The sequence below is a fragment of the Balaenoptera acutorostrata genome, chromosome 4 (genome assembly GCF_949987535.1).
Source record: "Balaenoptera acutorostrata chromosome 4, mBalAcu1.1, whole genome shotgun sequence".
Classification (NCBI taxonomy): domain Eukaryota; kingdom Metazoa; phylum Chordata; class Mammalia; order Artiodactyla; family Balaenopteridae; genus Balaenoptera; species Balaenoptera acutorostrata.
This window is the reverse complement of record NC_080067.1, coordinates 139,732,348-139,757,899: the sequence shown is the minus strand read 5'-3', so window position 1 is coordinate 139,757,899 and position 25,552 is coordinate 139,732,348. Positions and strand designations below refer to the sequence as shown.

At 40.0% G+C, this 25,552-nt stretch overlaps 1 pseudogene; it reads left to right on the top strand.

Annotated features, from left to right (window-relative positions):
* The first annotated feature begins 6,401 nt into the window (after positions 1–6,401).
* Positions 6,402–7,046, top strand: LOC114238125 (microtubule-associated protein RP/EB family member 1-like; annotated as a pseudogene).
* Positions 7,047–25,552: the final 18,506 nt, after the last annotated feature.

Sequence of the window (25,552 nt, the reverse complement as noted above, 5' to 3'; positions counted from 1 at the left end):
GACACGGGTTCAAGCCCTGGTCTGGGAAGATCCCACATGCCGCGGAGCCCCTGTGCCACAACTACTGAGCCTGCGCTCTAGACCCCGCGAGCAGCAACTACTGAGCCCACGTGCCACAGCTACTGCAGACCACGTGCCTAGAGCCTGTGCTCCACAACAAAGAGAAGCCACCGCAGTGAGAAGCCCACGCACCACAACAAAGAGTAGCAGCAACGAAGACCCAACACAGCCAAAAATTAAATAAATAAATTTATTTTTTTAAAAAAAACACGAAATTGGGTACTTCTTTCCTATAGAAATCACCAGAAACCTGAGCTAGACAGGAAAGGGAATGAGGAGAGAATAAAGGTATCTTTAGTTCATGATTAATTTGCCGTTTCCCGCATTATTACTGCTACTTTCCCTTGTTTGTGTACATATTTTGATTCTTTGTCGAAAGCTTCACCTAACCGAGTCCCATGGACTCAAGATTACATATGTGTGTTCATGTCAGCAAAACTTCCTGATGTGACAGTCTGCTTTGGTAATCTCGTTTTGGGAATATGCTATTAAGAAATGACTTTCAAAATAGAGATGAACTAACACAACATTGTAAAGCAACTATACTCCAATAAAAATTAATTTAAAAAATAGAGATGAACTGATGATCCAAAACTCAGAGTAAAAACTTAAGATTTATCGCAGCCAAATTGGGAATGATAAGCATTATCAGGTGTGACCTGTAGGCCTTGGCAAAGCAAACCTTGGAAAGTTTAGAATAAAAATAGAGGATGTGATGGGGATAAAAAAATAAATAAATCCTTTATGGAGAATAATAATAAAAACAAATTCTAAATATAACAGTAGTAATATTAATGATTCAAATTATCACGTTAAAACAGTTTAGATTAAAAATTTAGCTATATTCTGTTGACAAAAGATAAACCCAAAACATATGGATAAGAGAATAGTGATGATGAATAAAGATATGCCAGACCAAAAAAATCTAAGATAGCCATATTAATTATAGACAAAATAACAATATAAAGGGTAACTAACATTTTGATATAAAATTCAATTTACTAAGAAAACATAATTCTAAACTTGAAGACATCACATAAAATAGCATCAAAATATATAAAGCAATCATTGGAAAACAGGAGATTCTAAAATTAAATGGGACCGCAAAAGGCTAAGGGGAGCCAAGCAATCTTGAAGAAGAGCAAACTGGGACATATTTATAAAGGACCTATTGTAAGGCTATAGTAACTAAGACAGTATGGTACTGGCACAAGAATAAACAAATAAACCGATGGAACAGAATAATGAATAAATAAAGAGACCCACCTATATACAGTCATCTAATTTATGAAAAGCTAACACTGGGACAGTTGAATAAAAAAAGTCTTGATCCCTACCTCACATCAAATATGAATATCAATTCCAGATCGATTGCAGGTTGAATACGTTTGGTTGAACCACATGAAACTGATGGTTTTGTAGGTTGACTATTGGTAATTTCATATAATGCAACCCAGTAAAACAATAAAGCTTTTGAAATAGAACATAGCAGGATATTTTCATGTATTGAAATAGGCAGAGATTTATTAAACTGACACATAAAATGTGATAATAGTAAAGAATAAAATAAGTGAATTAGAAAACCTTTTAGCTAAGAAATTTGTTTCTTAAAAGACACCATTTAGGGACTTCCCTGGTGACACAGTGGTTAAGAACCCGCCTGCCAATGCAGGGGGTTCAAGCCCTGGTCCAGGAATATCCCACATGCCGCGGAGCAACTAAGCCCGTGTGCCACAACTACTGAGCCTGTGCTCTAGAGCCCACGAGCCACAACTACTGAGCCCGCGTGCCACAACTACTGAAGCCTGTGCACCTAGAGCCCGTGCTCCGCAACAGGAGAAGCCACCGCAATGAGAAGCCCACACACTGCAACAAAGAGTAGCCCCTGCTCGCTGCAACTAGAGAAAGCCCATGCACATGCAGCAACAAAGACCTAACACAGCCAAAAATAAATTAATTTTAAAATAATAATAAATAAATAAATAAGATCATTGAATGCTATTCCAAAACACTTAATAATTTTAAAAAAAGACACCATTTAGTGTGAAGAGGTAAGTCCCAGAGTGGGAAAATACATTTAAAATACATGTACTCAACAAAGGACTTATATGTAGATTAGTAAAGACCTCCTATAAAGTGATTTTTTAGAAGCTAGAAAACCCAATGGGCAAAATTATGGACAATTATTCATTTCACAAAGAAGATATCCATCAAATAGTTATCAAGGAAAGGTCAACTAATATGTGGCAACCTGGATGGGGGGCAGTTTGGGGGAGAATGGCTACATGTATATGTATGGCTGAGTTGTTTTGCTGTGCATCTGAAACTATCACAACATTGTTAATCGGCTATGCTCCAATATAAAATTAAAAGTTTTTTTAAAAATTTAAAAGAAAAAAGGTCAACTAAGCCCACAATTCTATACTGCTATATACCCACTAGAATGACAAAAATAAATAAGACACTACCAAGTATGGATAGGATAAGGAAAACCTGGAACCTTCATATACTCCTCGTGGGAGTGTAAAACGGTCCAACCATCTTTGGAAACTGCTTCACAATATGTACTAAAGCTGAAACACTTGTGTACTCTATGACCCAGCAATTCCACCCCTAGGCATGTATTCAACAGCGATGTATACAAATGGTCACCAAAAGACATTCATAAGAATGTTCATGGCCTCATTATTTGTAATAGCCAAAATCATAGTATAAGCCAAATGCCCATCAATAGAGAGAATGGATAAATATATTGTGCTATATTCACACAGTGGAATAATATAAAGCAGTCAGTGGGAATGAGTCATTCATAACTATTCAAATGAATAGATCTTATAACCATCACGCGGAGTGCAAGAAACAGATAAAATACAAAAATAATATTTCCATATATATAAAGTCCAAAAACTGGTATAAAATCAATCTAGGGTGTTATAAGTCAGAGTAGTGGTTATCTGGGGGAGGGGGAAAGACTGGAAGGGGACTTCTGAGTCTGATAAAGGTCTCTTCCTTGATCTGAGTGCTGGTGACAAAAGCGTATTCAATTTGTGGGAATTCATGGAGCTTATATACATTTAAGACCTGTGAACTCTGTTGCAAAGAGGCTTTATTCCAATAAAAATTTGCTTAATCAGTCTAACAAACGCTGTGCAAGATCTCTATGGAAATGTCTCAAACTCTATTAAAAGACATCAAAGAATATTCAAATAATGGAAGTGTATGTCATATTCACAGATAGGGAAAGTCACTATCACAAAATTCAAATTCTCTCCAAATTTATCTACAGCTTTATTGCAAGCCTGATTTTTAAAAATCCTTAGGGGGTTTTCTGGGAAATAAGAAAAGCTGGATCTAAAATTTTTAGAGAGGAGCATGGGTCTAGGGTAACCAGTACACTCCTGGAGAAGAGGAATAAAGTGGTATAAAGAATTTACTGAGATTTAAATGAATTAAGGCAATTTGATATTGGCACAGGGATATGCAAATTTGCCAGGAGAATAGTATAGAAAGCGGAAACAATCTCAGACATAGATAGAAATTTTATGTTTGCGTACCAATAAATGGAACTGGGAAAATGAGTTATTCACATAAAAATGGATACCTACATCATATCATGCTCAAAATTCGTTATACATAGATTAATAACTCAAATGTGAAAAGCAAAACTTTAAAATGTTCAGAAGAAAATATTAAGAAATATCTTTCAGGTTAGGGAAGGGCTCCTAGGGATCCCAGCCCTAGGATTCACTAGCTGTGAGATCCTGGGCAAGTTACTCCCTGTTCTTTAGTTTCCACATCTGAAAAGTAAGGATACTTGTAGCACCCACCACATAGAGTTGCTGAGAGGTTTCCATGAGGAATATGCAAAAAGTGTTGAAAACACTGCCCGACACTTATTAAGTGGTATATAGGTTCTTGCCTTTGTCATTATTATTATTTGTTGTTGCTGTAGAAGTAGTTACACTCAGTTACAAGGGACAGGCATTCTCAACTTGGCAGATCTATGCCTAACAAAGTTCAGAAATTTTAGTAACTAAGGGAAGAAAAGGATATTCAATAGTGGAGGGTAGCAAAGAAGACGAAAAAGCAACAGAAAAACATAATAAAGAAAGGACAAATTAAGAATTCATGATCCATTCCTATCAAAAGCCAAACATATGTAAATGAGTTGAATTACTCTATTCATCATTTCATTTAATCTTTATCTGTGTGCATCCCTGCTACTTACCCCCAAACTGCCCCCACCAAGAATAAGCTCCATGGGGGTGTATTTTTGTCTTCTCTCTGTCTACTTCCACATTCTGAAATGCACAGTGCATCGTGGAAATCCAATAAAAATCATTTGATCAAGGGGACAGAATCTCCAACCTTGATGGTGCAAACATGAACCGGACAATGTGTTCTTTGTCTATTTGGAGGCACATTTTCTGGTAAGATGCTGCAGAAATCAGAAACATAGCAAAACAGAATCTTCTTGGAGGTCCAGTAGACTTTGCAGTAAGTCTTTTATGCTCATCTGTTATAACAAGTAAATATTTATGACTACCTAGAGTGTTTTAAATTGTTCTTTAATTTCACAGTATTTTTACTACATGTTCATAAAACATAGAAAAACTGCAATGTACAGAATTATGACTCACCTGCCCAAACAAATGACATTACTCAGATACTACATTTTGTGATTTTGCCACTATAAGGGTGTGTTTTTTCTGCAGTAATTTTACTGTTATACCATGCTTTTTATTAAAAGATTTATTACTGTCATCCTAATTCTATCAGCCAGTTGAACACAGCATTTCCTGCTTTTGCAAGTGACATTTAAAATACTGAAAAACTGATTTTTTTTAAAATTCTGTGAACCATAACCCTAAATTTCATTTCTAACTGACCAAATAGTAACATTGCTTTGTCACCTAAAGCCAGTCAGATTCCTTGAGTTTATAAAAACATTATTTTGGGCAAGTCACACAAATGATCGTTCTATGATCTGAAATATCCAGTGTTTGCTAATTCCTCCCCAATAAACTTTAAGGGTTTATAATAGGCAACCCAAATCACCATTTGAGAGCTACATATTAGGAGAAATCAATCAGAATTAGTACAAGGTTGAATAACTAGTGCAGTAGGCCTTTCTTCCCATCGTCTTGACTAGGTGGTGGGCCCCCCTCCACCTCCCATCAAAACAAGAAGCTGATTTTTTGTTTCTGGTTTCATCCTATCAGTGTCTAGTTTATATCAAAATTAATCTCTTATTGCTTCATGGATAGCATCTCTAACAGACATTAACTTTTTGTCAATAGTTTGAAACTTCTAGAAGAAATGAGATCCAGCGAGTGCGAGCACCTCCTCTAACAGAGAGTTTGTTAAGGTTAAGTGTTGCTGGTAAACCTTTGGGACAGCAGGGTTTAAGGGCTGATTCTGTGAGAATCCAGTGTCACCAATAGGTGGCGTACCTGGTCAGAAATCCATAGGCTGTGGGGATGTATGGAGGTTACAGACAGCTACAAACGCTGGAAGCAGAAAGTGAAGAGATGCTCATGGTCCAGATAGATTAGCAAAGATCAGGAGGTGGGTATTTAATAAGTGAGGCACAATACTAACTGAAAACGTAGGATGTAAGTGAAGGATGGCCCCACTAAACCGGAGCAGCCCTCCACTTTGAGTGCTACAGGCGCTTTCTCTTGGGCGATGGAGGCCCAGTCTCTGGTCCTCTAGGCCAGCACTTTCTCCGTCTAGCTGTCGGTGGATTCCAGCCACCTGCCCTTCAGCAGGCAGCCAGCAGATCCCCAGCTTAGCTGAAGGCACAGGCTTGGTGGGGATTCAGGAACTAGGCCCAGCAAGTTCCCGCATCTGGGATACATGAACCTACAGATACCATCACACTGGTTGTTTAAATACCTGGGCAATTCATCTCCCAGGTCTCCTAAGAGTCCCCTCCCTCGTGGATGTAGATTTTGCTAGCTGGGCTCTCTGTACAAAGTTAATAAAAAAGCTAATAGGTTTCCATTCCCTTCCCCTTCCTTCCCCTGCCCTTCATTAGCTGTACCCTGCCCCAGGCAGTCAAATGCCCACCAGGTTTATACTTCAGTCTCCTAAGACTTTAGGTAGCTTGAGCCATTTCCTCAGAGCATGATCACTTCCAAGTTCACTGAAAAAAATAGAATTTCTGTTGCCTCAAAATTAGACTAGATCCTGAACCATGATCACCTTCTAAATGACCAGCCATCCACTTCTGTGGCATCTCTAAAATATCTCTATGTTCACAGCATAAAGGGTGTCCTTCCATTATCATATTCCAATTTTAAGTCCGCTTCCAGTAAAAGGAGGTGATACTGGTTTTAATGAATGATTCTCTTCAATCGGCCCCAAAAAAGATGGAACAGTTATGCATGGGGGCTGCTGACTGTCAATTAATGGATATGCTGTTCCCTGGTTATACTGCCTTGAAGAAAGGGAAATTCCAAACTAAGCCAAATCATGAATATATCCAGAATTTTAAAATACTACAAGCAGGTTTTAAGAGAATGGATGTTGACAAAATAATTCTTGTGGACAAATCATTGAAAGGAAAGTTTCAAGTCTTTTTTAATTTGCTCAGTGGTTCAAGAAAACTTTTATGCGAGTAAGATGGAAAAGATTATGACCCTACTGTAGCTGCTAGACAAGGTCAAGATATATCAGGAGCATCTTCCCTTGTTGTTAGAGTTTGAACAAACCAGCAGTGCAGCTCCTTGGAGACCAGTTAGACTCAAATACTAATACAGGTTCTGGCTGGGACAAAAGATCTTGGCTTAGGCAATGGGTATTATGAAGCAGTGAGATTAATGCTGCAGATCAATGTATTGAAACGGCTGACAAATAGGAGAAGCAAAGGATTTCTACTTTGGAAAGCTAAGGAACTTTGAACTGATTGCCAGGAGAATGAGGAAGAAGATTGCCCTGTATTGGGAGTGTGGCGTCTCTGTGCCACAGATGAAGCTTTGTGATTCCTAAGGAAGGGGCCCCATGGGAAGGACCAGCAGAGCATTAACAGCCTGGACCAGCAAAGCAGCAACATCTGAATGCTTCACTCCAAATCGTGCTTAACTGTAAAACACTCTCCTTTATTATACTTAGAGGACTTGCTGGTTTCTTTCCATAAGCAAAAAGCACTTCTTAAAGTGCCCTTTGCAGCAGTGTTATTTCTTTTCCAATTAGTTTGAGTTGGGATCATTTTTCCTTACAGCACAGTATTAACATCTAGTAGGTTCACCTCAGAAATGAAGAGGTTGATCTTGGGAGCTCTCCTTTGTGCTCCTGGTAAAGGATGATTTCTGGGGAGGATGTGTTATGAGGTGGAGACTTCATAGAGAAAACCAAAGACTGAATTGAAGTAAGCTACAGTGAAATCTGGTTACAGAACATTTTAATGACTTTTACCACAGTTAATAAGAGGGAAAAAAGAAATCCAATGAAAATTTTTCAGCTCTTACCTCATTTAATCTCTCTGCCCTTTTGAACACCATATATTCCTATCTCATTTGAGAAAGGATTTAGGATAAGGTTAATATTTTTGGAATGTATTATAATAGGTTGATATTTTCTTACTTTTTCAATTACTTTTTTAACAGCTTTATTGAAATATAATTCATATGCTATACAATACCCTTGTTTAAAGTGAAAAATTCAATGGTTTTAGTATATTCACAGAACTGTGCATCCATCACCACAGTCAATTTTAGAAACTTTTCATCACCCCAAAAAGAAACCCACACACATTAGCATTCATCCCTATTTAACCCCAAGCCCCCAGCCCTAGGCAACCACCAATCTACTTTATGTCTCTATAGATTTGCCTACTCTGGGTATTTTATATAAATGGAATTATACCATATGTAATATTTTCAGACTGGCTTCTTTCCCTTAGGTAATGTTTTTAAGGTTTATCCATATTGCAGCATGTGTCAGTACTTCATTCCTTTTATTACCAAATAATACTCCATGGTATAAATACACCACATTTTATTTATCCATTTGTCAGTTGATGGATGACGACAACGTGGGTTGTCTTCACTTTGGGAGTATTATGAATAATGCTGCTATGAACCTTTGTGTACAAGTTGTTGTGTGAATGTGTATTTTCATTTTTCTTTGGTACATACCTAACAGTGAAATTGTTGGGTCATATGGTAACTCTGCATTTAATCTTTCAAGGAACTTTCAGACTGTTTTCCAAGGTGGCTGCACCATCAATTACTTCTTATCTAAAAAGTTTCTCAGTGTTCCAGAGATTTAATCACACTATCCAATTAATTTTCTCCTTATTTTTCTATGATTTTATATTTTAAATTCACTAATCGCATATGGACTTCATTCAGTAAATTTGAAGTTTGGATTTTCCTCCAAATTCCTCACCAGTGATTCCAGAATCATTGCTGAGTAATCTTTAATCTCCTCTTTGATATGTATTCTCTTCTTTTATATATCACATTTTTATATTTAATAAATGATAATTCTGAGTTGTTTCTGCTGTTCCATTGATCAGTCCAAGTCAATACCACATTATTTTAAAGACTGTAACTTTGTTTTAATAATGCATGTTACTAATTGCTCCTTATCACCCTACATTTTTGGAATATTCTTTGTTTATTATGTCTTTTGAACTTCAGAAAATTTGTATTTACTCCTTTGAAAAAAAAAATCCAATGGGATTTTATCACTATTGCATTAGCTCTATAAATTAATTTGAGATGTTATTATTTTTACAATATTTAAGTCTTCTACCTTGAAACATGCAATTTCTGCAGGAGAAACTTCAGAACAAGTCTTGAGTACTTAGTGACTTGTTTCCTCTATGAACTAAAGGAAAAGGAAGAATCAAAAATGTTTCTGAGATTCGGGGTCTGAGTGACTAAGAGAAGCTTAATATAAGCCGACAGAGTATTGCTAAGGACTATCAAAAAGAAGAGGGAAATTTTTTCAATGTTACTTTGGAGGACAGAAAAACAGTCAATGTCTCAAAATTATGAGGAGATAGATTCGGCCAAACATACTAAACCATTTTACATAGTAGAGCTCTCCAAAAATGAAAAAAAAAAGCTGCTGTGTGAGAAGGTAAACCCTTCATTTCCAGAGGCATTCAAATGAGGATGGATTACCAAGTATCAAGATGACAGCCCTCCTATTTCTAATAGTCTGTGCTGACTACTTGTTCTCCAAATGGCCTTAGTATAATTGAAACAAGGAACTGGAATTTATGAAGAAGAAACGTAAAAGAAGATCAGAGTCAAGGATGGGCTTTGAGTAGTGCTCAAAGGAAGGAGAAAGAAGAGACAAAAGAAGAGAAAGAGATGATTCGAACGATGAAGTAAACACTAGAGAAAAATCACAGACCCATGGATGATAATGGAGGACCAAGGAAAGGCTGGCTAATAGTCAAATACAACAGAGAGGCTTAGAAAGTAAAGTAGTAAGCTTTACTTTCTAGTAAAGCTTAGAAAGAGTCACTAGATTCAAAAATAAAGTCAGAGGACAACCTGGCGAGTGAAGGTCCAGTAGATCTATTTGACAATAGAGTCATAGTTGAGTGACACTGTAAAGTCAAGTGAAGGTTTATTTTTTCCTGTTGAAGAGGTTGTGCACATCTGAAGTTCAAAGTCCAGACAATACAGATTTAGAGATAGAAAGTACAATAGACCCTGGCATTTGTAACTTTGATACTCATGGTTCTTACTGTTTGTCAATGACCCCACGATCCAAGGCAAGTAGTAATTTTTAAATGTTGCCAAAGCACACACTGGAATCATGTCTGCTGTGAAAGTGCTGTGCAGGAGTGAGTCATTTTTTTGGAGAGCATGCCTAGCCAGCTGCCCAACATCTGTATCATATCATGGCTTTGTTATTCTCTACTAATCTCTGAATATGCTGTAACTGTCATGAAGTGGTAGGAACTCTACTTCTTCATAGATCCAGACAAGCTCATGGATAATGTTGCTATTACGGTGATGTACTATGACAAATTACTTTAGTCCAGGTGACGCTTGAACAATGTGGGGTTTAGGGGCACCGACCCTCCTCGAAGTAGAAAATCCTAATATAATTTAAGTGGACCCTCGGCATCCACAGTTCCTCCTCCACAGTTCCACCCGTAGATTCAACCAACCATGGATCGTGTAGTGCTATAGTATTTACTAATGAAAAAGAATCTGCATGTAAGTGGACCCACGGAGTTCAAACCATGCTGTTTAAGGATCAACTGTACTTTACAAAGCCACCGAAGTGCCTGAAGACATCACCATGATGTTTTGGATATTCTCTCCATTTTCTGGAGGTAATCATACATGAGAGATACTCAAAACAGTGCGATTTTTGAAGCTCTCAGGACACATTTCTTAAAATTATTAGGATTCTACTTACTGGAAGAGGTGAGGCCATCACTGTAGAAGAAAGCTCTCTCAGGAAATGGGAAGGGCTGTTTTTTAGCTCAGAGAAGGAAGAATTTGGAAAGAAGAATAAAGAATGTGTCTCAGACTATTTCCGCAGAGAGCAGACATCAGAAAAATTGTATCTGCATGTCCTTTATTGTATCAGCATGTGATCTCAAGAAGGAGTATAAGAGAGTGAAGCAGTGAGACGCTGCACAAGATATGTTACTAAGTTGCTTGATCCCATGGACCTCTTGAGAAGCCAGATGACATCGTCTCAGGACTGCCAGTCTGGGATGAGAAGGGAGGAAGCATTTATCCAGCATCTCGCATCCCTCACTAGTCAAAGAACACTCCAGGAAGCATTAGCTCTCCAGCACTTCTGGGTTGTACTTATGAGGATGCCGAGGGGTGCCTGCAGGGTCCCAAGCCACAGTGAAAACAGATAAGTCCTAGGATGGGAGGCAGGAGGTGCTGGCAGAATGCCTCCATGTGCAGTTGGTTGGGTGGCTGGAACAAAAGATAAGTGTGGCTGAAAGGATCTGAAGTGGTACATGAGAGGTGCCTGATCCAAGATGTTTGTGGTTTAAGAAGACGTGTGTTGGTGTGAGCAGGATGATAAGAAAACTCAGACCAGGTCCTGGCTCCTCTCAGGGCAAAAAGATGCCGGGCGCTCTTACAGGAATGAGGATGCTGTGTTGGGAATGAGTATTCGATATAAGTAGGGAAGCGTTGTCAAAACCACTGGGCAAAGCAGACTGAAAGGATGATCTGGGGGGTCCATCTGATGCCAAGCATTATGAACATCTAATTCTTTGCATTTTCTCCATGAGTGCCTTCACCCTAAGAGTAGGAACTGAGAAAGCAGACTCTGTGGGTCGGGTGGAGTGGTATGGGGGGTCTAGCAATGGTTGGGTGGGAAGGTCATCAGAGTGGTGGGGAGGGCAGCATGGAAGCAGCTGATCAGAGAATCAAGAGTAGGTACAACAGACAAAGTAACACCAAGGCCCCAATGTATAGAGGTTTCTGTGACAATAGGAGCAGAGCAGGAGCATGGGAGAAAGAATAAAAAAGGAAGATGTGGCATCTTGAAGGTGGAACAGAGCCGTACACTGATGACAAAGTCTACAGCACACTCAGTGCTACCAGGTGAAGACATGAGTGTCACTTCATCCTGCAGTGAATCGAGTAATATGGTTGTTGACATCGCCAAGAAGGAGTTGAGAAGGAAAGAAGGAAACTGACATGGTTCCCGAAGTTGTCCAGGACAGAATAAACAGTATTAGATGATACTGGTGATGATTTGGAGGTGGCTAAGCCAGTGGTAGTAGAGACCTAGATGATAAAACATAGAAGAAAGCCTGTTGGAAGCGATGGGGTATGACCTCATCATAAAAGAGTTTAAGGAGCCAGCATGTTAATGAACAATCAAAGCAGCTGCTGAAGTTTAAAGACAAAGCAAGATTTGCCTCAATGAAGACTTACACGAGCACTATTTCTCCAGGACGTGTTGGAGAGGTAGGTGTAGATTTTCACTCTTACTTAATGCACTGGGTATCATTTGAATGTGCTAGCAGGAGCCTGCATTGCTCTTGTGATGATGAAAAAATGAAAGAAACAAAATTAGTCAAGGACAAAAGTAGGATTCAAGCCCACAGGGGACAAACACTTTTCCACCACCCCCTTGACTCTGCAGCTGAAGAGAACAGGCAGTGGAATGGTTTCTTTAGTCTTCCAAACACTTATCTTTGCTAAATCAACTTAAACCATGTGACCCCATTAACACAAAGAGCAAATGGAAGTGAGTGTTTCAGAAAGATGGAGAGATATATAACCTGTGGTAAATGTTTAACATGCCACACACAGAGATCCAGCCATACTTCATCGGCAGCTGCCTTTTTTTTTTTTTTTTTTTTTGGACTTCAAGTTTCCAGGGAGGAACCCACCCCTACGCCCTCTGTGCCTTCATTCCAGCCCCTGACTCGGCAAGAGGTCCTGGAAAGCATCCATGTCATAAAGAGAGATGGTGACAAAGAGTAATGATTATAATAGCTACCATGATTGAATGCCTCCTCTGTGCACAGTTTAGGCTAAATACTCTATGTAGTTTATCCCAGTTAGTCATTAAAATAACTGTGAGCAGATAATATTAACTCTATCTTGAAGACTGGGTGGTACAGAGCTGCTGTAGGGATTCAGCAATGTCCTCAGGGTACCAGGCTCCTTCACGTTCCTGCTCTGCCCTCAGTGATAGGAATTACTCCCCCAATCTGTGTCTGTGTTCAAGCAGGAAGAAGCAGCGGAAGAGGCAGTACCAGCAAACTTACCTTGTATCGGCCAGAACTAGTGTTTCATTCAGGGATCATGTCGATTAGAGACAACAGAGTCCACTTTAGCTGGTTTAAACACAAGGAGTTCCTTAAGATATACAGAGTTCTTAAATCATTGGGGAGGGCTGAAAAGATTTTAGTTGAACTCAGAATGCCACCATAGAATTGGGTCATCAAGGGAGCTGCTGCCTCTTCCATAATCAGGCAGTTGCCGAATTAAGAGGCCATCTTCTCCTACAGGAAGCCAGCGCCACAGTCATCGGCTCCAAGGCACCTGCCACAACCTGGAAGCAAGTCAATCAGAAAACACCCCCCACAGCACTAGCTCCCAGGCTAGGCCAGTTCTGCCGAGAGCCAGGCCAGCAACAGAGGTGCTCATAACCCTTCTCTTGCCCCCCACTGAACTCAGTTCCCAAACAAACGCTCATGGTCCTCTCTCCTTGTGACTCAGTTCCGACTCAAGGATAAAGGATCAATAAAACTTAAATCATGTGTGGAGCCCCAGCTGCCATGGCAGTTGAGGACTCTGCAAATTGACTATTTTGGTTTTCCGATCTCTGTAGCAGAGGCAAGCGAGAGAGAAAAGCGTTGGCACAGAGTTTGAGTACACCAAGCCATTGTATTAGCCACAGTTGTTCTGGAAAGTTGGGAACGCTGGTGTATGGACACTTATCCTTCCCTTCTTCCATCCTAGGCATCCCGGCCACACATATCATCTCATTTAATCCTCACCTCAACCTCTCAATGACATATTGTTACCCCCACTTTATAGATGAGGAAACTGAGGCTTATAAAGTTTAAATAATAATGTTCAATATCCTTTCATAACCTACAGCGGAATATAATCTGCAAAAAATAATAACTGGATCACTATGTTATACCCCTGAAACTAATGCAATATTGTAAATCAACTAACTGCAATAAATAAAAAATTAAAAGGTAATAATGTTCTAGAAGGTAGCAGAATCGAGATTTGAACTAAAGTCCATGTTCCACTATCCTCATGTGGTAAAATTAATATGTTTGCTTTGCTGAAACTAAACACCAACAATAATGGACTCTCTCTATTCTTAATTCCCTTGCTTCTAAATATGAATCACTGGCTTTCAAAGAACACTCGTAGGTGCTCTCCAATCTCGAAACCTTTGCTCCAGCAATTTTCTTAATTGCCTGTGTTGCTTGATCCCATGGACCACCTGAGAAGCTTGATGATGTATGTGTCAGGACTGTATGAGGTGAGAAAGGAGGAAACATCCATCAACTCACATCCTCCATTGGCCAAAGAATCATCCCATGAGGCATTATTGCCCTTTTTCTCCCATATCCGACTACTCATATCCAGCCATCCTTTCAGGCCCAGATCAAGCACCTTTCCACAGAGACTTCTCCAGTCTCCCTGACAAAATGTAGTCCTGCATTTTCCGAATCTCCTACATATTTTCTTTGTACCTCCCTTCATACACTTCCCACATTCAACATATATAATCACCCTTTTCACATTATAACTTCCTTGAAGACAAGAATGATGACATTTATCTCTATTGTCCTTTAAAGCTTCTGGCACAATGCGGAGTGTAGAAAGGGTTCACTAGATGAAAAATAAAGAAATGAATAAATTTCCCTAGGGAGGTGCTCTCTTCTTTAATGTATTGGATAATCTGTATCCGGGTAATTATAAATCAATTGCTCTAGTTTTCTAATGTTTTTAAGTAGAAAAACTTTTCTCCATCACCATCATCCACCTGATTTCTTCCATAGTAAGCCCTCATCAATTAATGTAACAGAATGTTTTTTACATATTTATTTGATTTTAACATTTTTATAAAAGGAACTAAAAAAGAGAGGACAGGACAACATCTTTGTTTTTTGTTGTTGTTGAAGTATAGTTGATTTACAATGTTGTATTAGTTTCTGGTGTAGAGCAAAGTGATTCAATTATACATACACACACACACACACACACACGTATGTTCTTTTTCATATTCTTTTCAATTATATGTTATTACAAGATATTGGGTACAGCTCCCTGTGTTATACAGTAGGACCTTGTTCTGCATCTGTTTTACATATAGTAGTTTGTATCTGATCATCACAAACTCCTAATTTATCCCTCCTCCTCCCCTTTCCCCTTTGGTAACCATAGTTGTATGATGCTATTTGTGGGGGGGGGGGGTTTGCGGGATCTTAGTTTCCCAACCAAGGATCGAACCCACGCCCCCTGCATTGGAAGCGTGGAGTCTTAATCACTGGACCACCAGGGAAATCCCTGGTAACCATAAGTTTATTTTCTGTGTGCGTGAGTCTGTTTCTGTTTTGCAAATAAGTTCATTTGTATCATATTTTAGTGCTGGCTTTGGCAGCACATATACTAAAATTGTATCATATTTTAGATTCCACAGATAAGTGATATCATATGATCTTTGTCTTTCTCTGTCTGACTTACTTCACATAGTGTAATAAACTCTAGGACTACATCTTTGGAGTTGAAATGAGTTCACTTTCTCTCTGGAACAACCACAATAGGTCAATCTTTATACTAGTTCAGGCATTTGCCATAAGTAACAATTCATTGGGCCAAAATGAGTGGAACAAATCATGATAGTGAAAGCATCAAGGAGTCTCCACGCTCTACACTTAATTCATTCAATTTCCTGCTAAAGTAGAATTTCTTGCATTACTGTTAGCCCTTCAGGTCAGCAGTCTCCTTCATTTCTTCTGGAAACTTTCCACTTTGGAACCCCCAAAAGAGTAGCCAGAAGTCACCAAGGTGGGTTGTCTCCCACTGCATGGTTCATGAAACCGGTAGGTGGCCAGCTTCCCTCTGGTTGCCATGGAAATGACCAGGGCCACTGGCCCTCTGAAAACGGAAAAGAACAGCAAGTGCAAGAACAGGCATTCCGTCCGTCCTGCCTTGCAGATTAGACCAGCTGTCAAGCCAGAGTGAAGGATCAGGCAGAGGTCTGGGAGTGGCGGAGCCAGCCTTGCAGTGGAGCTTGAGATGTAAGTAATTTCTCTGTTCTTTTTTTGAAAGGCACGTCTAGCTTAACAGTTTTTAATAGCTTCACAATTTCTGCTGCATGGCAGGAAAGTTCTGTGATGGTTTGAAGAATCACCATCGGCGCCACCTTCTTCTTGTCGTGTTTGCATTTCCTGAATATAACGCATACTTATAAGTCACTTTCACCGTGAAACACTCCTTTAAGCTTCCAGGCGTATGAATTGCTCTTTACGGAGATCCTGCCTTTAAAAGGAAATGTTTTCAGTACATTAAGCAAAGAATGAAATGGTCTTCTCAGTCCCTAAATAGATAAACTCACTTAGGTTAATATTATATAACAAATATCGCCGTGGAATCTGAGCTTCCTGTTTCTATTTTTAAATCTGGCTAAAATAAAATAAAAAAAAGAAAAACAAAAGAATCCGGCTATATTTTCCTGTTGGTCTTTAATGCTAAATAACAATTAAATGAAAGAGATTTGTGTCATATCTCTTTTCCTTACCGTGATCACCAGTAAAACTAGGAACTCTCAAAACATTGGCTTTTATTGTTTCTTCGCTCTGATTTTATCTAATGGCATTATATTTGCTGTTTATTTACACACTAGTCATTAGAAAACATAGGAAGACAAGAAGAAACCAATTTAGATGAGCATCAACATTTGGATTGGTTAACTTTTTAAAAAACTGGTCCTTGTTTTCAAAAGTGAAACAAACACGATAAATACTGTAGTAAAACAGTAATGGGGATGTTTTAATCAAAACCAGTAATCCTTACACAGTTCTGCATATATTCATTGTTTAATAAATATGTTTTGGGGCAGTTTTTTAGCAATAAGTGTGTTGGTGTATATTTAGGAAAGGAAATGTTTCAAAAGAATTGTGCATAATATTTATAAAAACCTGTCCTTAAAAACTACCAAAAATATCAGACCTCGCTTGCTTGAAATGTTTTTTAATGAAAAGGGTGATATTTCGCAAGTTTTTTACTTTTATTTTTATACCAAACAATTCAATGTAATGCATTATTTAAAAATAACGTTTGAAAGGAAAAAAGGATTTCTCATCATGTTTTTGAGAGAAACTGGGCATTTTCTGAAAATAACAGATTCAATACAGTGTCTATGGAAATGAATACTTTTCAACAGTTGACATAGCACTCCCAATTTTCTTTTTCGCATCCATATTTTTATCACTTGAACCTAGTATATGATCCACTTTTAAAATTCAGGGTCTATGGAATTCCCTGGCAGTCCAGTGGTTAGGACTTGGCACGCTCACTGCCAGGGGCCCGGGTTCGATCCCTGGTCAGGGAACTAAGATCCCATAAGCCGTGCAACGCAGCCAAAAAAAAAGAAAAAAAAAATTTAGGGTCCAGTGGCTCATGTCTCTGTGTCAATGAAGAGAAGAGACAAACCACACAGTTCCATGGGTGTGTGATTAAGGGGGCCAGACCTGCCGAGATGGGGGTTGGAGCACCAATGATCTAATTAGCTAAACGTATAGCAAGCCATTCACAGGAAATGCTTGAAGGGTTTGCAACCATTGGTTAATAAACTTGCACAAGAACCTGTGTTGAGTAGAAAGGTGCAGTAGCTACATATTTTAGTTAAGACTTCCCACTGGCTTGCTCTCTGAGAGTCTTTGTCCCACATTGCATGACTATGTTAACAGCAGCAGCATTCAACCAATGTTGTCCTTATTTTAAAATCTAATTTATAAGCCATTTCTTTTTTTTAAAAAAAAAAAGTGTTCTGATGCTTGTGCATAATAAAACTCACTTCATTCCTTTTGTTTCCTGTTCATCTAGCGTGAGGTTTCTATACACACTTGAGGTTAGAGGCCACGGAGTCTAGTAATAGAATCCGAGGCATGGAACGTCATGTGAGTAGGAACTTGACCCTGGGGTGGGAAACGAAACTGTAATTTCCACCATGACTCCTTAGAGTATATTTGGCTGTCTGGGTTCAAGTCTCAGTTGTTTCCTTCTGGCTCTGTGACTTTGACCAAGCTATTTAACCTCTCTGTGTCTTCATTTTCTGATAAGAAAATGGGGCCATAATATCTACCTTTACAATTATTGTAAGGATTAAATGAAATAAAACACGTAAAATACTTCAAACAGTATCTGGTACAAAAGAAGCACTTATTAAATATTATTAATCATTGAAAAATATGTGTAGTTTCCTAATTTCAGTCATTTTTCAACACACATGGAACTCCCACATTTCTTATTTGAAAGTACATTGCCTCTTATCGATGACCGTTTTCTATAGTTAGCTAGTTTAGCCCTGGGAACACAGGGCTGAGGGGCAATAAAGGTGTGTGTAGTAAAATGTGAATACAATAACATCTGTTCTCTATCTAGTAGTCTGAACTCTCTTGGGAGTCAAGAGTTGTATATTTGACAAGTTAAGTCTGAGGTGTCTGTTAGCTATTCAGGTGAGATGCTAGATACACGAGCCTGAAGCTCAGGGAAGGGTTTGGGAGCTGGTTAGTCATCAGCATATAGATAATACTGAAATCCAGGGGTCAGCATGCAATCGCCAAGGGAGTGGACATACAGAGAGAAGAGAGCCAGGCGCCAAGCCAGGGGCATGCAGCACTCAGGGAAGACGAGAAGATGTCAGCCAGATACTAAGAATGAGTCGGCGTTGAGGTAGCAAGAAAAACAGGAGCACGTGGTGTCAAGGAAGAACAGAAAGGTCTTTGCTCAGGAAGGAGGGAGCTGGCAACCATGCTGAATGCTGGTGAGAAGTCAAGCAAGATGAGATGAGGACATTAACCATTGGTTTTGGTGCATTTTGGGGGGTGGGAGTCACTGGGAATCTGATAACAATCACGCCAGTGGAATGACCCTAAGAACAGCCGGCTTAGAGGGGCTTAAAAAATCTAACATAAAACAGGCACTGGGCTCTCTGTATACTTGTAGATTTGCTTGCAAAAGCTTGGTTTTTAATTTCTTTTATGGTTAACTGATGTGGACCTATAAGAGGTCTGAGGTAGGCAAGGACTGTCATCCATGAATCTAGCCTACTAAAGATTCGTGAAGGATGTGAAGACAGTTTAAGAGATGAGGGTGGTTTCTTAGCAGATGAGAAATAGAAAACACCCCTGACACAGGGGGCAACATAAGCAGCACGAGGGAGGCATCACACGCACACACACACACACACACACACAAGAAGACAATACACACACACACACACACACACACACACACACATCCATCAGGACTTGTTCTAACAATATTCCCTGATGCCTTTCCATTCCAGTTTTGATCCATTTCCCATAAAATGATCACTTCTCATTTGCATTTCTGAACTGCCTGGGCTCCAAGGTCATTAGGAAGCCAGGATCTTCTCTGTGTCCAGGAGCTTTACAGGATTCCTTTGGAGTCATGCCTAGTCACCATTTCATGGGTATTCAGTTTAGCCCAAATTGTGTTGCCCATATTATCCACTAGAGTTCTGCTCTTGTCACAAAAATAACCTTCAATGAGTCATCGATGAGGTCAGGAGGCATTCTTTCAAATAAAATTCTTATCTTAGAGTAGTTTTAGACTTACAGAAAAATTGTGAAGATAGCACAGAGAGTTCCCATATACCCTGCACCCAGTGTCCCCTATTATTAACATCTTACATTACTGTATTATACATGTGTCACAATTAATGAACCAATATTGATACATTATTATTATTTTAACTAATATCTATATTTTATTCAGATTGTCTTAGATACCTAATGTCCTTTTTCTGTTCCAGGATCCCATATTACCTTTAGTTGTAGGCACGTAAAACCCTAAAAAATCTTCCAAGAAAGCAACAAGGTTCAAATTACCTTTGGTTCCAATATTTGTAACTAAAACCACTAAAGGAAAAATTTAACTCTTACTTGTCTAAAATCTAATGGTTGAATACAGATGAAAGGAAAAAGCTTAAGGCTTACATCTTAAGGAAATAGTCTAAGGTATTTTATGGGCTGTAATAATGTACAACTGTAAGTGGAGGACCTGAATCCCTTTTTATTGTTCTGGAAGCAGGTAATTAAAATATTAAAGGTCTGCCAGCATTTTTTTGTTTCTCATCTCCTAGCAAAGGGATTACTCTGACTTATTTTCCTTGGCAACCTCACACTCATATAATACAGGCCCAGTAATTTGAGCAAAGCTCTCCCTGAATTAGTTTCACAAGACTGGATGCTTAAATGTTAGATTGTGGGGAAGTTTGCAGCAGGGGTTATTATAATCCCTCAATGGAGAGCAATTAAGGCAATGGCTTCTGATGCCCAAAAATATCTGTGAGATCAATATATACTAACTCAGCTCATGCTTCCCTTAAGCCTGGGGAAGCCATGTGGAGTGAGGTAGAAGGACGGTGATCTGGGGTCCTGACTCAGGGCTCATGGTCCCTATCCTAGGTGAGTGTATTTCACCCTTTGTCCCCATCAGATTCACAGAAAAGCTCCAAGACAACTGCAAACTTAGACGATGCTCACTGGTAAAGTCACAAGAGGTTGGGGATGCCTCATGGGTCTTTTGCCAGATGTCATTCGATGACTTTCAAGGAGACTCACAGGCAAGGCATAAGATATTGAGCTTAAATTGCCACCCTCTCACCAGTACACAAAATCTCCTTATACTTCCTCTGTCATGGCTGAGCCACATGCTGAAATTCCTGCTAAAGAAGAAGATGGATTTTGCTTGCTAATTTGATATGATACACTCCACAATTCCAGGAGGTAAAAGGTAAAAGAGGAAGTAAAGGATCAATAACATGCCTCTCTGACTTAGCTAATATAGGGATTTATTTGGATAATATAAATATTTACGGAGTGCCTCTATGAGTCAGGCGCTAAGGACTGGGGAAACCATGGTCAACGTGAAGACCAGGGCTGTGTCATATCAGAAATCTGACTGACACAACATACCAGCAGCAATTGTTCCAGCATCCAATAGACAAACTAGTGGGTGAAATCAACATTCAATTAAGTTGAATGCTTTCAAAACATAAAACATCTGCTTTTCAGTTAGTTCTTTTAAAAAATAACTTTATATATATATATATATATATATATATATATATATATATATACACACACACACATATATATATAAATAAAGCTATTTTTAAAAAACATTTATTTATTTATTTTCTTGGCTGCATCAGGTCTGAGTTGTGGCACGTGGGATCTTTGTTGCGGTGCTCAGGTCTCTCTCTAGTTGTGGCACATGAACTCAGTAGTTGTGGCATGAGGGCTTAGGTGCCCTGCAGCATGTGGGATCTTAGTTCCCCGACCAGGGATCGAACCTGCGTCCCCTGAATTGGAAGGCGGATTCTTTACCACTGGACCACCAGGGAAGTCCCCAGTTAGTTCTTAATTATCTTAGTCTAGACGCTTTTGAGCACTTTAGTTCATTTCTATCATTAACTATGTTTAATCTGAAAGCAGTAATCCAATTGATACTTGAAGAGATCCTGGCTTCACCAATCAGTGGGCACAAATAAGGTTTAATTAACACTAATCGCTTGTATCTAGTTGGTTTGTGCTCCCATCTACCTGATACAGGTCCTTGCCTCCTTCCCACCCCCATGTCTACACAATAGAGTCTCCTCTAATCATTTCTTGGGGTCCCCAGGAGTGCCTCACCTGTATTCACAAACAGTCCTCTCATGTGCCTCTGTCCCCAGCCGCCATTGGATGTTGACTGCCCACCACATGCCGCTGCCATGGGGCTCCCTGTTAACTTGTTGCCTGGAGAGCAGTGTCTGGAGACATCCCAGTCTGTCCTCCAGGAGAGGCCAAATAATGCTATCTGCCCCTCATCCCTCGCTGTGCCAGAGCTGGGCTGCCCTCAGTGCAGAAGTGGGGAGAATGACTCTGTCCCCTGCTCAGTGTCACACTTTCTCACCTGGGCAGGGGCCACTGTGCCCCGCATCTCCAAGTTCTTGAGAGCCGTCCATGCAGTATCTGCCTACAACTCCACTGGACTCAGCCCAAGACTTTAATTAGTCTAGGTTAAGAAGAGGCAAGTGCTGTCCCGTCCCTCCACTCATTCCTGCCCCAGACCCTCACACATCATCTTTACTCTTCCTTCTTTTTTCTCAACAATTCCACATATGCAAATAACCACCTGGATACGGTCATCCCCTGAACTCGTGAGACGTGTCCAGATGCATCTGTTCAGACTGGGCTGGGTCCAGTACAGGGTGGCTACTCTACGACAGCTCGGAGCTTGGTACTACAGAAGAATGGAAAGGAGTTTAGGACATTGTTACCCTAAGAGCTTATGATCCAGTCTAGTGAGAGTAATAAGACACATGACACAACTAGTGAATACTGCAGGGCTGTGAATAAAGACGAGCTAGTGTGTTTGATCCAAAAGTGGTTTGATTGGGTGGTTTTGTTTCCCCATAATTTCTGTATTCCTTTCCTATCACCATTCTAACAAATTCCCACAAACAGTGGCTTAAAACAACACACGTTTATTCTTTCACATTTCTGGAGGGCAGAAGTCCAAAATCAGTCTGACTGGGCTAAATTCAAGGTATTGGCAGGGCTAATCCTTCTGGAGACTCCAAGGGAGAATCCATTTCTTGCCTCTTCCAGCTTCTAGAGGCAGCTGGCATTCCTTGGCTTATGGCCACGTCACTCCAATCTCTGCTTCTGTTGTCACTTTTTCTTCTCTCTCTCTTCCTGCATCCCTCTTAGAAGGACCTTCGTGATTACGTTGGGCCTACCCAGATAATCCAGGATAATTTCCCCATCTCAAGATCTTTAACTTAATCACGTATGTAAAATCCTCCTTGCTTTGTAAGGTAATATTCATAGGTTCTAAGGATAAGGATATGGATATCTTTAGGGGCCGTTATTCAGCCCACCACAATATCCAGCAAGCACAGGAGAAGATCAGAAAGAAAGTGTTTTGATCCTATCCCATACTCTTGCTGTCTCTGTAAACATTTTACACATATTTAAATTAGTAGAAATGGGAATTGGACAGTTATTTCCATTTACCAGACTTGCTCACTCATAATTTCAAGGCCTCACATTCCCCAGAATTTACAGGAGGACATTTGTAAATTAGGTTCAAGAAAAAATGATACAGAAAGATCTTTTTGTTTTATGCTGAGCTTGTTCTCTGTTTCAATTTTCAATGCAAGCAGTGCATTCAATTAACCAATACTAGGGCTTTCCTGGTGGCGCAGTGGTTGAGAATCTGCCTGCCAATGCAGGGGACACGGGTTCGAGCCCTGGTCTGGGAAGATCCCACATGCCGCAGAGCAACTAGGCCCGTGAGTCACAACTACTGAGTCTGCGTGTCTGGAGCCTGTGCTCCGCAACAAGAGAGGCCACGATAGTGAGAGGCCCGCGCACCGCGATGAAGAGTGGCCCCCGCTGGCCGCAACTGGAGAAAGCACTCGCACAGAAAGGAAGACCCAACACAGCCAAGAATAAATATAAAAATAAACTAAAAAAAAAAAAGACGTAAAGAAGAAATACATGGCGAATATCTTAAAAAAAAAAAAAATTAACCAGTACTTTAGATTTGGGGGAAGGTGGCTTTTGGGATGCCCTAATATCCCAAATATATATATATTCCTATTATCACTATAATTCTGACATTACAAAATACCATAGTTTATGAATAGTACTATAGTACTCTGTGTATTATAGTTGCTTATGAGTAGTAGTAATAGTACTTATGAACAGCACTAATAGACTATATATTATGACATGCACCTTGCTTTACTCTTATTATAACCTTGTGTGGTAGGTATTATCATTCCCATGCCATATTGAGAAAAATGACTCAGAAAAGCTCTTTGGCCCAAAAATATTCAGTGAGTTTAACAATCACAAAAATGCTTTAAATTGTGTCCCCTGAAGACCCGAATTGCATGCTTGAAGCTAATTTGGCCTAAATTCCAACTTATGGAGACATGAACTTGTATTTCCTCTTTTTCTAGATGAGGAAATCTATCAGATGATAGCAAAGAGTGTAGGTCTTACTGTATAAATCAAATGAGAAACTGACCCCATCAGAATCACAGCAAACCCCGTTTCCTGCCTCTCACGATGAACCATGTGAACTTCGATGAAGGGGAAGTGATTTTTGTCAACAGAGACTTTACAAGGCGGTGACTTCAGAATCACTTGGAAGGGTGTGTGAAAATTCAGTGGCTCGTACCAGGGACGGGAGTGTGCCGTTGTGGAATGTGAAGAAGAAAGAAAAGACAACACTTATCCTAGTAAGAAAACATGGGGGAGAAACCCAAATTAGCTTTCAACATTATAAGCTTTGAAATATTAAGCAATAAGAACATTATTCCTCCTTCCAATACCATCTTTTTTTTTTTTTTAATATTTTTATTAATTAGCTATCAGACATGCCTCTCCAAACTTTTTCCCCACATTTTATGTCTATGTACTCTTTTTTTATATACATTTATTTATTTATATTTTTCATTTTTGGCTGCGTTGGGTCTTTGTTGCTGCGTGCAGGCTTTCTCTAGTTGCGGCGAGCAGGGGCCACTCTTTGTTGCGGTGCGCAGGCTTCTCACTGCGGTGGCCTCCCTTGTTGAGGAGCACGGGGCTCTAGGTGCGCGGGCTTCAGTAGTTGCGGCACGTGGGCTCTAGAGCGCAGGCTCAGTAGCCGTGGCGCACGGGCTTAGTTGCTCCGTGGCATGTGGGATCCTCCCAGACCAGGGCTCGAACCCGTGTCCCCTGCATTGGCAGGCGGACTCTCAACCACTGCGCCACCAGGGAAGTCCCAATACCATCTTATGTAGTGCTTTTCTCTAAACTGTCTCCTGCAGTGTACTTGTGGAGCAGAGCCAAGGAAAAGGAAAATGCTAAAAATCTTTTTTTTTCAAAAAATCATTCTCAAGGTTCTCCACCTAAAGCCTTCATCCAGCATCTCTGCGAGCTTCTCACCCACAGAACACAGAGTAGCCAACATTTCCTCCCTGGCCTCCATGGGAAGGGTGATTGCACAGCCACAAACGAGTGGGAACTGGGCCTGAGACCAGGTGGCCACACAATTCTGGGTCCTAGAAAGGAGTCTCACCCCACACTTCTCCTGTATTTCTATTTAACCCTCGCTATCCCTCTAACAAGGGGCAAGGTAGGGATAAGGCTTAAAGCACAATCCCCTTGGGCAAGAATGTGTTTACTTAAGTCTGTATTAAGGCTTAAGCAAGTGATATTAGACCCCTGTATGAGTGGGGTTTCAGCACCAGGCATCTGTAAAGAGTGGATGAGGGGATGACCAAGGAACTAAGAGGAAGGCACAGCAAGGGGACAGCAGGGAAGGAGCCTCGACCTCATTCCCACCTCCTCAATCCCACTCTCTTGTGCCCTCTACCCCCTCAAGGATTCCAGATAGTGAAATAAATTTATCTGGAGAGCCTGGAGTTAGAAGGAGTCAGCAAATGAAGAGAGATAAACCTTCAAAGAAAATACAAAAGAAAAGCGTTTTCTCACTTAGAACTCATTGTTTTCTGGTCTCTGCCCCTCTAATTCAATCTCCACCTGGCACCTCCATGAACTTCCTTAAGCACAGATCTACACGGGTCTCCCCTGCTTACAAACCTTCAGCGCCTCACTTTTGACTCTTGCAGGGGCCTCCAAAGGGGGTGTGTACATCAAAGGGAGTACATGAGCCAATGGGGTAGAGCTGACAATACTCAAACTTCCATTTTTTTTTTAAACATCTTTATTGAAGTATAATTGCTTCACAATGGTGTGTTAGTTTCTGCT